Raw genomic sequence first — 16,019 nt, 5'->3', positions numbered from 1 at the left:
GACATGATTGTATATTTAGAAGACCCCATCGTCTTAGCCCAAAATCTCCTTATACAAAATCAATGTGCAAAATCGCAAGCATTCCTGTACACCAATAACAGACAAACAGCCAAATCATGAATGAATTCCCATTCACAATAGCTGCAAAGAGAATAAAATACCTAGGAATACAACTAACAAGGGATGTGAAGGAACTTCAAGGAGAACTACAAACCACTGCTCAAGGAAATAAGAGAGGACACAAACAAATAGAAAAACATTCTATGCTCATGGTTAGGAAGAATCAATATTGTGAAAATGGCCATTCTGCCCAAAGTAATTTATAGATTCAATGCCATCCCCATCAAGCTACCATTGACTTTCTTCACAGAATTGGAAAAATCTATTTTAAATTTCATATGGAACCAAAAAAGAGCCAGCATAGCCAAGAAAATCATAAGCAAAAAGAACAAAGCTGTAGGCATTATGCTACCTGACTTCAAAGCTATAGTAATCAAAACAGCATGGTACTGGTACCAAAACAGAGATATAGATCAATAGACCAGAACAGAGGCCTCAGAAATAATGTCACACATCTACAAGCCTGTGATATTTGAAAAACCTGACAAAAACAAGCAATGGGGAAAGGATTCCCTATTTAATAAATGGTGTGGGGAAAACTGGCTAGCCATATGCAGAAAGCTGAAACTGGATCCTTTCCTTACACCTTATACAAAAATTAACTTAAGATGGATTAAAGACTTAAACATAAGACCTACAACCATAAAAACCCTAAGAGAAAATATAGGCAATACCATTCAGGACATAGGCATGGGCATGGGCAAGGACATCATGACTAAAACACCAAAAGCAATAACAACAAAAACCAAAATAGACACGTGGGATCTAATTAAACTAAAGAGCTTCTGCACAGCAAAAGAAATTATCATCAGAGTGAATAGGCTACTTACAGAATGGGAGAAAATTTTTGAAATCTATCCATCCGACAAAGGGCTAATATCCAGAATCTACAAAGAACTTAAACAAATTTACGAGAAAAAAATAACCCCATCAAAAAGTGGGTGAAGGATATGAACAGACACCTCTCAAAAGGAGACATTAATTCAGCCAACAAACTTATGCAAAAAAGCTGTACATCACTGGTCATTAGAGAAATACAAATCAAAACCACAATGAGATACTATCTCACGCCAGTTAGAATGAGGAACATCAAAAATTCAGGAGACAACAGATGCTGTAGAGCATGTGGAGAAATAGGAACGCTTTTACACTGTTGGTGGGAGTATAAATTAGTTCAACCATTGTGGAAGACAGAGTGGTGATTCCTCAAGGATCTAGAACTAGAGACACCATTCTAGAACTAGAAACACCATTCAACCCAGCAATCCCTACTGGGTTTATACCCAAAGGATTATAAAACATTCTATTATAAAGACAAGTGCACACTTAGGTTTATTGTGGCACTGTTCAGAATAGCAAAGACTTGGAACCAACCCAAATGCCCATCCATGATAGACTAGATAAAGAAAATGTGGCATATGCACACCATGGAATACTATACATCCATAAAAAAGGATGAGTTCATGGCCTTTGCAGGAACATGGATGAAGCTGCAAACCATGATTCTCAGCAAACTGACACAATAACAGAAAACCAAACACCACATGTTCTCACTCATAAGTGAGAGTTGAACAATGAGAACATATGGACACAGGGAGGGGAACATCACATACCGGGGCCTGTTGGGAGGATAGTATTAGGAGAAAAACCTAATGTAGATGACAGGGGGATGGATGCAGCAAACCACCATGGCACGTGTATACTTATGTAACAAACCTGCACGTCCTGCAAAATAAATGAGTAGATTGCTCCGTAAAAAAAAAAGAAAAAAAAGAAGAAGGCAGGGTGGTTAGGATGAAATGCAATGAAAATTAATGGCCTGAAAGTTTTTAAGCTCTGTATGTTTTTTCTTCAGATGAGAACCCTGCCATTATTTTCAAAGAAGAGAGCCAAAGAAATAAGCTCCAGAGAATAAAAATCAAGATTACAAAACCAAGTCAGGCATAGAGCCTAAATAAACGCTTCACAAAGCATAAATTTACATTCACCTCTTGTTATGCCCTAACATGTGATTTAAGAAGAAATATGGACAGGAGAGAACTTTTCCACTTTTAGGGACGTTGGAGGATAAGAACTGATCAATACTCAGGAATTAACCAAGAGTGTCAATCCAGGATAAAAATGAATGTGAACAGCTGTGTTTCCCAATTTGACCTCAGGACATCAGATCTTTAGTATTTCCATAATATGACTATAAAAAGTATGTCCCTCTACCCTTATTGCTTTCCTTAATGGATAATGCTTCTGGCTTGGATCTTTGTGTGGAAAAAAGGATCTTTTGTCTCATAAAATGTTACAGATGTTGCTATGGTAACACATTTTAATTTTATTCCTATCTCAGAAGATAAACATGGGAAAATGCAATTGGCAATTTAATCTAATATTTAGCATTTGCTTTAAGTCCACAGAGCATTTTGATTTTTGTTTTTAAGGAGCTTGGCACTTTTGTTAACCTGCTGTACTCAATTAAACAAAATCCTGAAGGCCCGTCTAAAAGGTATTACTTTGCCAACTTGAAAATACCATGTGGCCAAGTTTTAAAACCCACAAGGGAGAGAAAGCATGCTGCTTCTATGACAAAATTCTTAGGTGGCCAGGATGAGTTTGTATTTGTGGGAATTTTCTTCTGGGCCAAAAACAAAAATCAAACCTTTCAGCATTTACAAAGAGAGAATCAATTTGGTTTGAAATAATACCCTCCTGTTAAATAGACAAATGATTATTGAATGTTTGTTCTAGTAGTAAGCCTTGCAACATATAGCAGTAAAACTTTTGACAGTAAAGCAAGTTGTTTACTCTGCACTCGGTAAATAACCAAGGTTATTGCATACAGAGGCTGTAATGTGAAGCCCTGTTTCCTGTTGAATTATAACGATATATGTTTACACGGTAGTTAAAGACTTCCATACTTGCCAGCATCATAAAACAAGGCAAAAAGCACAAGCAGAAGGGAAAACACAGGAAACATGGTCAAGATTGCACTGCAGGAATTTAAATCCTGTGACGTTTCCTCTAGCATTGCAAAGAGACATCAGCCCCTGATGGCATTTTTCAAAAGCCATCAGTCCCACTTCACATTTTTAAATGATTTTCTAGGCAGCAGATGAGTTAATGAAGGGTGTGGTCAATTTATACAAGTTTCAGTTACAAACCTGTGGGGGTCAAGTCTGATTTCGATTCACCATATGCCGCACTAACCAATTCCAGAGCGCATTTGGTCTGCATCTCAGACAAGAATCCTGATTCATTCATTACATGATTAGAAAGCATGCAGCCTGCTTAATTTTAGTTATCTTCGATCTTTTTAGAATAATAAAAAAGTCATCATTATTACGGATTCATACAATGACATTTAGAAATTTCCATAATGAATGCACTAACACTACAGCCCTTTTGAAATACCACAACACATGCAAGTTGCCAGTAATTAGACCGAAGTGCCTACCTAAGTTGTTCTTGAAGCAAGCTTCAGCCCTTTGTAATATTTTCCCTTCATAAAAGTCCCCAAGTATTTACAGTCTGTAGATGAGATCATTCTCTTGAAATGGTAGAGATTAAATGAGAGGAGGAATGAGAGTCAAAGAGAGGTTGTTCGCACTAACACTGTGTGTATTGAAAAGATTCCACGGCACTATCTCAGTTCTCATTGGTCACTCGGCGGGCTGGAACAATATTTGCTCCAGTTGCTATGCAGAGAGGAGTGGCTGCCAGTTCACTTCACTAATAAGCCTGAACCTGGCCTCTGCAGATAAGAGTAGTTATTGTTTGAGTTAATGTGCTTGCTGATAAGATGCTCACCAAGGCAGGTAAAAGAGAGATTTTTCTTTTATGAACAACCGTAGAATTGTTATAGATATTTCTCTTGTCACTTTCTGAATTTTAACAGCTGTTGCAAAAAGTAAACCAGGAGACAATTCCTGTTTTTATTTTTTTAATTAGTCTTTCCTTTTTCAGGAATGCACATCTGTCTAAAAGATCACACTTAAATATTTTCCTAAAAAGGACACCATCCTTAAAATATAGAAGAATAACTCACACACCCCAACGCTGAAAACCAATTAAAATATACTTAAAGCATTCCATGGTGCTATTTTATAGATATATAATACATTTGTAGAATATGTGTATTACATATGATATGCATATATAAATATTTATATATAAAACATACATATATACATACACAAACACACATATATTAGTGGAAGTTATTTTAGGAAAAATTTCCCAAATTTCAAATGAAGTAGTTTGGATTTGCAGGTATCTTATACATACAGAAACCCTATCACCAAACTCTGTGAGCAAGCCTAATGCACACATATGTATGAAAGTTTGAATAATACAGGACTAATGTAAAACACATGTCAATTTAGGCAGAGTTGAAAAAAAATTAAAGACACATGTTTTTCTTTTTGTATTTAGAGAAATACCCTACTTTTTTTTTTCAATTTATACTGATTGTATGCATTTTTGGGGGATTGTGTGAAGGAAGGCTTCGGATACTGAGTTTAACTTCATGTAATAATGAACAGAGGCATATGAAAACAAGAATATTTAATATGCCTTTAATGACCAACTTTTAATGTACCCAAAACTAGGAGAAAAATGGAACAAATTACTTAACAAGTGGGATGCTTTTCAGTGTTCTGATACAGAATTTCTAAAAATTATCAATTATGATGGAAATCATCTATATACTTCTAATTTTCTCTTACCATTAGGTCCATAAAGCTCAATGATTTTTTGCTATATATTTACTGGTTACTAATAGAAATAAAAACTAATAAACTAATATATTCATAAAACTTCTCACAAAACCCAAGGGCCCAAGTTGCTTTAAACTCTGCCCTAGAATAATAAGAAATTTCAACTTTTATCTAGAGTATTTTAAAAATTAAAATGAAAAATATTTTTAGATAATTGAAAAGAACCTCAATAGACAATCCAACAGGAAAGTTTCTGATTTTTTAAAAAATTACTTAAAAAAATTTATAGATTTAGGGGATATAAATGCATTTTTATTGTATGGACATATTACGTAGTGATGAAGTCTGGGCTTTTAGCGTACCCATCACCTGAACAGTGTACATCATACCCAACAGGTAATTTTTCATACCCCTTCCCATCCTCCCACCTTTTGGAGTCTCCAAAATCTATTATTCTGATATGTCCACGGGTACAGATTATTTAGCTCTCGCTTCTAAGTGAGAACATGTAGTGTTCGACTTTCTGTTTCTGAGTCATTTCACTTAGGATAATGGCCTCCAGTTTCATTATTTTTTTATGGCTAAGTAGTATTCCATGGTGTATGTGTGTGTGCGTGTGTGTGTGTGTGTGTGTGTGCACCACATTTTTTAAATTCAATCAACCATTGATGGACATGGGACACTTAGTTTGATTCCATGACTTTGCTTTCCATTTGCTTTGTGGTTTTAACTTATATTTCTCTGTGTAATTAGTGATGTCAAGCATTTTTTCATGTTTGCTGGCCACTTATATGTCTTCTGTTGAAAAATGTCTGTTCATTCCTTTGTACACTTTTTGATGGAGCTGTTTATTTCTTGTTGAGTTGTTTGAGTTTCTTGTAGATTCGAGATATTAGTCCTTTGTCAGATGCTAGACTGCTAATATTTTCTCCCATTTTGTAGGTTGTCTGTTTACTCTGATGACTGCTTCTTTTGCTGTGCAGGAGCTTTTAATTAAATTAAATCTTATTTGTCTATTTTTGTTTTTATAAAAAGAATTTTTGAACTCTAACATGCGGGAATCACATGATGCTACTAAAATTTGGGTACTTACAAAATGAAGCTAGAGAGAGACAACTCACTGGTCAAGTAAGGGAATTGATGCTCACAGCTAGAAAAAGTGATGCAGAATGTGGTTCCAGTTGTTTTTCTGTGTTGCCTCCTCAATTAAGACAACGTGTTTCCTGAGGAAGTTTTGAAAGAACAATCTGGTATATCCCTGGCTTCACTGCATTTGCTGATCTCTGTTGGGCCTGGCCAATCCACACTATCCAGAAACCCTTCATTGTGTGTTCATGAAAAACACACAAATAAATGAGCCCAATGTTTATATTAATGTGCAGATTTCTTCTGTTTAGCACTTTATTTTAATAGCGGGTTAACACTGAGAGTATAGGAAAATAATGAAATTGGTGATCCTCATGCCACTGTGGAAAGAAACGTGCTAACAAATATATTTATTAAACAGAACATGTTTATGTCTTCATGGACTCAAGAATCAGTATAACTTCCATGATATAAATATGTGGAGATAGCTGAGCATGGTGGCTTATCCCTGTAATTCCAGCATTTTGAGAGGCTGGGGTAGGAGGATCTCATGGGACTAGCAGTTTGAGACCAGTCTAGGCAGCATAGGGAGACCCTATCTTGACAAAAATAGAAAAATTAGCTGGGCTTGGTGGCACATGCCTGTAGCTCCAGCTACTTAGGAGGCTGAGTGGGAGGATCTATTGCGCCTGTGCGGTCGAGGTTGTAGTGAGCTGTGATTGAGCCACTGCATTCCAGCCTGGGTGACACAATGAGACGCTGTCTCAAAATTAAAAATAAATAAATAAATAAATGGAATTGATTAGTATAGATAAATATCTCCCTGTGAAAAACTGAAAGAATTTTATCCTTTAAAACAGGGTATATATCTAGAAAGGAATGTAAGCTGAGTTTGGTGTTTCTAAAAATCGATTACTTTCTAATAACTGATACCCTAGTACTCCTAGAGAAAGTTTTCTGTGGGATGATAGCCAAAGAGATTGGCTAAATGCTAAGAGACTATATTCTTTCTCTTACATTATCTCTGCCCTATTTTGTACTATTATAACCAATAGTATCCAGAATTCGGTCACAAGACAGGTCAAAAGTTCTAAGGGTATTTTAAGGAAGAACAAATTCCACATCATTACATAACACAAAACATGGGAATTCTGCAACAGCCACTAGCATTATCTGGCTAGATTTAGAAGACAAAATTTTCTCAAGGCTATAAAATTTAACAGAGCATTAAAATATACCACAAGGAATCAGCTTTTTGATTATGACAGCTTTACCTTTCAATTCAGACAGATTCTCTTTTATGAGCTCTTCTTTTTTTTCATGAAGTAGGGTGATGGTGACAACATCAAGTATATTATTCACTAATATACTAGAAATACCATGAAGCAGAATTGAGCTTCTTCTTGGAGTGTAAATCTGTACGTGTGTTTTCCTGCTGGAGGACCTCCTGGCTTTTCCTCGACCTCCAGATGACTTTAGCATGCGCCACCACACCCAGTGAATTTTTTTTTCTTTTTGTAGAGACGGGGTTTCACCACGTTGCCTAGTCTGGTCTCCTGGGGTCAAGTGATCTGCCTGCCTCGGCCTCCCAGTGTTGGGATTATAGGCATGAGCCACTGCACCTAGCCAAGTTTTCTTAAGGGTAATATAATATTGAATTTAAGAAAATATGTGGTCCCCTTATGGGAGCAAATATGAGGGTGGATCTGCTTTTGATCAATGTAGAGACCTATGACTTAATCTACAGTGATTTTCCCTAAAAACATAAATATATAAACTTAAAATGAATAATTACATTAATGGCCTTGGGATCCTAGAGAAATTAATTTTGTGCATATATAACAGTATATGTTATTTTATTTCCATAGGTTCAGCTCCCAAACTTTCAATTCCTCCATGGATTTCTGTCATTAGTCTCAGTCAAGAATTTTAATAGGCATTGTATAACCCCTCCTTGACCATATATAGAAAACATCTTGTCTAGTCTATTCACAATTTTAGATTATTTCATCTTCTCTAGTAAGACCTTGAAGAGCAATGTATTATATTTGTATTTCTATCTGTGCCTAACAGTGTTATGCCATAGAGACTGAACAGATTCTTGCTAAGTAGACAAATAAATGAATGTAATGGATACAATGGGCTCTAAATTTCTCTTCAAAGAATCAATATGTCAGTATGCTCAGTTGTTTGTCCTCCATTTGAAAGTTTAACCTCCTTGTAGTTTCAGTAAACAACCTTCTCCACCAGTTCTAATCAGTAGTTCACATCTGTTCCCCTGGCCCCCAGCTCTGTCCTGACTCATCCTGGTTACCTGCTTCGATCACCTGCTTTGACCTAGATCACCCCTGACTACCTGCTTTGACCTGCTTGTAACCATCTTTCCTGCCAAACCACCCACCTTGCCACTCCATCTTGGACCCCTGCTCTCTTTAAAATAGCCAATCAGGATTAGTCTAGCTTGTGGGGTCTAACCCTAGCCAATAGGGGAATGATACAGCAGTAGCGGTGATCCCCATCAGGAATAACTGCCCCTTTACCTCCCTTGTCCAAATGTGTGGTCACCATTGCTCCATTCATGAGCTGCACCCTTCTAGAAGTAAACTGCCTTGCTGAGGATTTATCTTTGAGTGCTATTTCTTTTGTGACATCAAAATGTTACTTATAACACAGTTATATATTTATAGGAAAAATTATGAAGAGATTATATGCTAAAAGTCATGGTCAGTTGAAGGGGAATAGGTCACCTCAGTTGAGACACTGGTAATGTTGGAGTCTATATGACCTCATCTAACCTCACGTAACCTCTAAGAAATACTGGCTTTATTAGCATTTGAACAAGAGACCTAGAAATGTTAATTCAGGTATCTCAGCAACTGCTGAGTGAATTGCCTGTGAGTCACATTTGAATATTGTGAACTATGATAATGTCATAGTAAAGGACAGCTAGGCTCAGAATAAAACCCTCATCTTCTCATCCTAGTGAAGCCCAGACAGATTCTCTTCTACACTGACAGACAGTGGATACTAGGAAGGTGAAGGGTGAGAGAAGGATAGATGAAGACAGACTACTTAACGGGTGCAAGGTATGTTACCTGAGTGATGGATATCCTAAAAGCTCTGACTTCAACACTACACAATCTATGTATGTAACACAATTACACTTGTACCTCATACATTTATATGAATAAGTTGTTTTTTATTAAAAGTGTTTTTCTTCCACAAAACCAGAGTTGCTTCACAATTCTTGGTCATCAGTAGAACATAGACTGACAATCAGTGCTTTGGGGAAGAGATTTATATAATGGAGAGCTACCTGATCTTGGAAAATCTTAGCTTGTAACACATCACATCAAGCAAAAGCTTTCATAATGCATTATATATATAAATAGGGAACACCACCACTTTCTTATACGACTTTAACTAAGAATGAATAGTGTGACCTTGCTAAAGTGTCACACTTCAAAATCTACAATCATTTAAAAGACAAATTAAAATTATTAACAAAAGAAAACTGAAGAGGAAAATTGGCAAATAGTTTCATAGTTAATATTTTTGTGGGTTTCTTGATCTCAGTTTAAGTGAGATTTGACTTTAATCATGGACATGGAGTGATGTAATGGAAAGATATCTGACTGATAGCAGGATGCTTCTGGTTATGGTCTATGTGTCTTTAAATGATAGAGTACCTCAAGGCTCTGCCTGAGTCTCATTTCCCAGCAGAAAAGACATGCTTTAACTGCCTTATGTAAGCCACTTCTGATCCCTTTCCCCTGAGCTCCAGATTCTTATGTACAACTGCTCTGAGACTGCTAGTCAGATACCTAATAGGTATCTCCAACTTAACATGTCTGAAACAGAAGCTTGACGCCAACTCTCTTCTCAGTCACTTGCCTGTCAAACTTGCCCATCCACCATTTGTTCCCATTTCAGCTAACAGATCCACTATCCACTCACTTGCTTAAGCCCCAAATCGTTATTTATTCAACTGTCTGCCACTCCCCACAAACAATCTGTCAAGTTCTTCCAGCTCTCTCTCTAAAAACATACTGCAAATCCAACTTCTTTTCACCATCTCCACTCCTATTTTCCTTTTGGATTCACTCATCTCTTGCCTTTCACACACCCTCCTGTATAGTCCATTCTCAACACAAAGGATGGAGCTGCAGGCATCTTCTGCAAACAAAACTTGGATCACTTTCTCTCTTAGAATCATCTAATGGCTTCCCATTGCAATTAGAATGAGAAACCATCTCCTTTCCATGGCCTAGAGTCCCCACATGGCTCCATTCTTTTCAGGGTCACCTCCTGGACCCTCCATGCTCAGCCACACTGGCCTCCTTCCCCCTCTTCAAACACGCCTGCCTCTTTCCCATTTCAGCACTTTTCTCTTACTGGTTTTCTCTTCCAGGAACACTTTCCTCTGTTACTTTCTCAGGGAGAGCTCCCCTGACCACACCATCTAAAGTAATCCTGTAGTCCTTGTTACTTTCCAGCCTGCATTTTTATCTTTCTCAAGCACTTAACACCATTTAAAATTACATTATGTATTTATTTGTTTATGTGTTTGCTATCTTTTTCCTCTTGCCAGCATATAAACTTGAAGGCAGAAACCTAATTTGTCTTGTTCATAGCGACATCCCTGGTGCCTACAACAGAGACTTACTCCTGAACTTCTTTAATGATGGATGAATGAATGAATATATGAATGAATCTCAGGCAGTACTTACCTCCTCTGTGCCTTTATTTGTTACTTTAAATACTGGTAGGTTTAGAAATAATATATGTAAATCACCCAGTACAGTACCAGAAAGAGAAAAGACACAGAGCTGATATTTGGTGACTGTAGAAAGGATATTTTTCCTATAACTCCAGGCACATACAGGAAAGTAATTTGATAGAATGAAAAGATACTTTTAGAAGTACTGGGTTTGCATTTCTTTTCATTTTTTTTATGCTTGTGACCGTTGAGCCAATCTTTCTACTTCTCTGAGTTTTAGATTCATTACCTGTAGGTAATAATCCAGTTGTTATGAGAATTAATATTTAGGCAATGTCTGTAAAAGTGTATTGTAAAGTGCTGAGCAAATATATGTAATTTAAGCATTATTATTATGTGGAAATGTCTGTTGATGAATGGAGGGAAAAAAGTCATGGTAGCTCTTATTTTTCCATGACATTCCTACTGAAATAATTAAGTTTTTATATGTTGAAGTCTCAAAACTGACCTCATTTCAGATGGACTATTCCCCCTGAAAAACAATGGATGGAAACCACTCTATTTCAAGTAAAGGTAAGCTTTGGAAATCCCCTTTAAAAGGTTAGAAAAATAATAAGAGAAATTTGAATAATCTGGGAGTTACATGCATGAATGAAGGTTAAGAAAAATAAGTTAAGAAAATAGCTTATGAATATGTTTTGAATATCTTTTTTTCTACCTTGAAAAAGAATTGTGAAAGTTGGTCATCTGGGGCTGGGTGCAGAGGTGCAGACCTGTAATCCCAGAGCTTTGGGGGGCCAAGGCAGGTGGATCACTTGAGGCCAGGAGTTCAAAACCAGCCCAGTCAATATAGCAAGATCCCTATTTCTAAAAACAATTAAAAAATTAGCCGGGCATGATGGTGCATGCCTGTAGTCCTAGCTACTTGGGAGGCTAAGGCAAGAGGATCATTTAAGCCTAGAACATGGAGGCTGCAGTGAGCTGTGATTGTGGCACTGCACTCCAGCCTGGGCGACAGAGTAAGGCTCTTTTTCAGAAAGATTAAAATAAGAAGAAGAAAATTGGTCTTCATCTTATTAGGTAGTGTATCTGTCTGTGGCAGCTTTGGGAAAGGAAGGGGTCTTGGTGGTGATTTGGCTTCACTGGCTTATCTTTGACTGCATCCAGGGAGGCCTCAGAGCACACGATCCGACAGGACTGGCTTGATATAGGGCTGCTCATGTCTCTCTGTCGTCTTCCTGGCTCCAGGGCATGATAACAGGCACTGAAATGCCTCCCTCTTGACTGCAGATATATTTTCCTACTTTTCCACGGACACTGCTTCCTCTGTTATTGCTGGTAACTCTGCTTTTCAAAGCAAATAAATCATAACCAACAGCTCAGTTATTCCAGAGTATTTGCATGTCTGTATGCACTTAAAAAATAGAATAAACTATTTGCCCATATCCAGAGTGGGCATTTAATTGGTCAGCTTTCTGTGAAGATGGATGTAGGGGTTAAAACTTCCTAAAGACAGGGTTGGATCTGCCTTCCACAAAGCTAACAGGTTTAGTGCTTATTACAGTACCTGGCACTTACTAGGAACTCAAATGTCGGTTGAGTACACATCTGAATGGGTTAATGAGATTCTTCTCTGATCTCCTGACAGCTTGATACAGAAACAGGTCCCATAGTACCTGTTTCTGTATCAAGACTACTTGGAAAGGTGCTATGAATCACTGAAATCATTTTAGGATCATTTAATTCCATTAGATTGCTAAGAATAATTTCTTTCTTGATACTCATACTCTTCGTCTTCCAATATTAAGTGAAACTTTTTAGAGAAAGTTTTAAAAGAAATCTGTCTGGTTTAAATTATGTGTAAACCTGATACTAGGAACTGCTGAGTGGTTTCAGATTACACTGTCAACACTGCATGGTTCTAGTGCTTCCCAGCTGCAGTATTACTGGACAAGAAGAACTTCATTCTTCAAGGATTCAGTGAGGCAATGGATGTCATTGTGAAAAGCAAGTAACTGGCCTTGCAGAATGAGAGAGTTTTTTTTTTTTTTTTTTGGAGGTCATGCACTTCTCGTAGGGTACCTGAACTATTTTATTTCATAACCAGCTACCAATCTTGCTATGGGACTTCAGAAAGAACATTTTACAACCCATTTCAGTTCATGTCTGTCATGAACTTGCTGCATGGATCATTACACCCCTTCATAATCAACCTGACGCCATAGATTGAGGGTACCTTGAATTACTTCTACACAATATACATTGAAATTTATAAAATATGCTATTTAAATTTCATATAAACTCAAATATTATTTTAAAAACACTAGGTAAAATTCACTGGCTTATATATTGCATGTTTGCGTGTGCGCTCTCTCTCTCTCTCTCTATTTCTCTCTTTCTTTTTGAGACAGCGTTTCATTCTGTCGTCCAGGCTAGGGTGCAATAGCGGTGTGATCATGGCTCACTGCAATCTTGACCTCCGTGGGTAGCGTACGCTTGTAGTAGCTAGGCATACCAACATACCTGGCTTATTTTTGTATTTTTTGTAGAGATGGGGTTTTGTCATGTTGCCCAGGCTTGTCTCGACCTTCTGGGCTCAAGCAATCCACCCACCTCAGCCTTTCAAAATGCTGAGATTACAGGTGTGAGCCACTGCACCCAGCCTATATATTGCTTTCTTTATAAGACTCAAAACTCTTTACAAATGGCTCAGATATTATCGCTATAATAATGTTCTTTCATTTGAAATGTGCATATTTAAACATGTTATCTTAAAAATTTCCAGCTATGTTTGAATTTTGATATAATTCCATTTCTAGTGATTAAAATTCGGTGTTAAGGTTGGGCCATAGTTTACACAGTTCATGAGCAAATAGTTTTTGCATCATTTATCAGAAGGGTGGGGTCAATATCCCATGGTCTGTACCTTTAATGATTCTTCTCAGCAAAACTGACCTGAATTTCTCCATTTATGTACAGTCTTGCTATGGCATTGGCTGGCTAACTTGTTAAACTAATTAGAGTTTTCAGAGGCTGAACAGTCAATAAGAAGTGACTGAAGAGCCTTAAGGCAGATACATCAGGGGCAAACAGTGTGAAAATATTGTTATGGTTAAAAATCCAGAGTTCCTTTTGCACGTTACCATGTTTTTCCAGAGCAAATATTTCTGCTTCTGTTGTTAAGTCATTTGTAATTCAGGGTGAGTTAAAGGGGGGATTTCTTGCATCATGTTGGAACTAACAGTATATTAGGATAAGTTAAATCATATGGATAATCCATTCATTCCAACCTAGTCCTGTAATAACCTCTCAGTGTGTGATTTCAATTGCTGTGTGGAAAGTTACATTATATTTTGAACTTTGTCATTTTATAAACACAGAAAAAAGACACACCTAGGTCATGTTTTACAATGAATGGCAGATCATTATTGCTTCCTTTGGTATTTCCTTTGTAATGTTGATTATGATGAACTCTTGGCACTATGACAATAAATGGCATTCCAGAGAAATTCCATTTTCACTTATGTAACAGGATGTTAGGATGGGGCTCCTCTGGTCTCTGCTTCCATGAAAGCACAAGTGTGGTGGTGGATGACAGGTACCCATGTGTGTCTGAGGTGGACCCATATATATGGATTTTCAAAGAAACGAATTAAAAACCAGTTCCAAGCCTCTCAGGCCCTTCAGCGCATCAAGGATATAAAAAGTGGTCAGAGTTTGGAGAGGGAGGAAGGGCTGGTGAAAAGACTCACTTGGAGAGAGCCGCTGCTAGGCCTGTTCGTGAAAGAGCTGGCGGTGGGCGGGGGGGTGGGGGGAGTGTTATTTTCAAACCACAAGCCTGCTGATGGAGGAAGGGCCACCTCTACGGGTTTGAAATGGCTTCCTTGCATTCAGGATACCCAGAGGGCTGGCGCCTGACTCCTGCCTGAGAAAAGTAAAGTGTACTGTGGATGGGGGTCTATCTTGTCCTGGAAAATTTCACAGGAAAGGAGATCCCAGTACTTGTGCGTGGAGGAGCCAGGGAGGTGTTGATCCATCAACACTGATTTTCACTTGTAGTTTGGGGGGCCAGAGCTGGGGGGTGAGTAAACATAGGACACGAAGGATGGCGCTGCTGTTGGTTCAACACAGCAGTCCAGAGGGGTGAGAGGTGACCTCATCAGAAAGAGGCTGGAGATGAGGAACTGATTTGCAGGAGCTGAGGAAGGAGTCCCAGATGGCCACTGGAAATGAGGAAACGAGGGCCTCTGCCCAGGCTCTGTAGAGCCTAAAATGCACTCCAGGAGAAAAAGAGCTGGTTTTAGCCATGTCCGGGACCAGAGAGAGCAAAGCCAACCAGCCAAGTAAGGACAGTCCTGGCTCCACACCTTCCCTCCCTTTCCCCTTCCCCACCAGCAGGAAGTGCACAGGCAGGGGTGAGTGGGGAGATTGAGGAGCAAGAGGGAATCCTCTGCTCACAGCTGGCTCAAGCCTGAAATTGATCCTTACTGGGGTAGAGGAGACATTCTCATACCACAACAAGCTCAGAGGTTTGAGAATTACACGGGATTAGGCCTTCTTATTACTGAAGGAGACTGTGCTTGAGATTTAACGCGTGTGTAGGGCACCTTACCTAAGAGTAGGTAGTGTCTATGGCGTTTCCACACTGGGACATAGAAAGATGACTGCAGTCCAGTGGAATAAATTTAAAGGGGAAGGGGACAAGAGGAATTGATTCTGATTTGTTGACTTCTTGAGTTGTCCTAGTCCAACATATTGATTATGCCTAGAGTGAACTAATGAATATGATTTAATGGCTATACTTTCAAAGTTAGTGCTTGCAGAGAGAAATATAAGAAATAACACAATAGGGACTCGTTGCTTGGAAATGCCCTAAGATTTGTTGGAATATCCTCAGATGCATGGAACTCTATAGGGGAAACATAAATTGAACAAACAAGTGGAGGCCCAGCGTGGTACCTCACGCCTGTAATCCCAGCACTTTGGGAGGCCGAGATGGGTGGATCACCTGAGGTCAGAAGTTCAAGACCAGTCTGGTCAACACAGTGAAACCCTGTGTCTACTAAAAATTCAAAAATTAGCTGGGCATGATGGCGCACACCTGTAATCCCAGCTACTCGGGAGGCTGAAGCAGGAGAATCGCTTGAACCCGGGAGGTGAGGTTTGTAGTGAGCTAAGATAGCACTGCACTCCAGCCTGGTGACAGAGTGAGACTCCATCTTAAACAAAACAAACAAAACAAAACAAAAACAAGTGGAGATGTGAGTGGACAGCCCATTGAATATTGACATTTCCTGAGGGAGGCTGATTGCAGGAACCCTTGCTCTGCTTGGGGCCTTCTTAACCTGTGCAGAGAGCTGAATAGGAGATAAAGCATGGCTATAAAC

At 38.5% G+C, this 16,019-nt stretch overlaps 1 protein-coding gene across 7 annotated transcripts in view; it reads right to left on the bottom strand.

Annotated features, from left to right (window-relative positions):
• PALLD (palladin, cytoskeletal associated protein) overlaps nt 1-16,019 on the bottom strand; it is a 452,487-nt gene that overhangs the window by 370,867 nt on the left and 65,601 nt on the right. Inside the window, exon 1 of one of the 7 annotated variants that reach the window (XM_032298630.1) lies at nt 3,566-5,000. The exons of the other annotated variants lie outside the window; for them this stretch is intronic. The gene's annotated coding sequence lies outside the window, so the exon portion shown is untranslated. Of the gene's footprint in view, nt 1-3,565; nt 5,001-16,019 lie in introns of those variants that run through there. 7 annotated transcript variants of the gene reach the window in all.

This window comes from Sapajus apella, unplaced genomic scaffold (assembly GCF_009761245.1).
Source record: "Sapajus apella isolate SASKATOON/1434 unplaced genomic scaffold, GSC_monkey_1.0 scaffold39, whole genome shotgun sequence".
NCBI lineage: Eukaryota > Metazoa > Chordata > Mammalia > Primates > Cebidae > Sapajus > Sapajus apella.
This window is presented reverse-complemented; position numbering and strand designations above follow the sequence as displayed.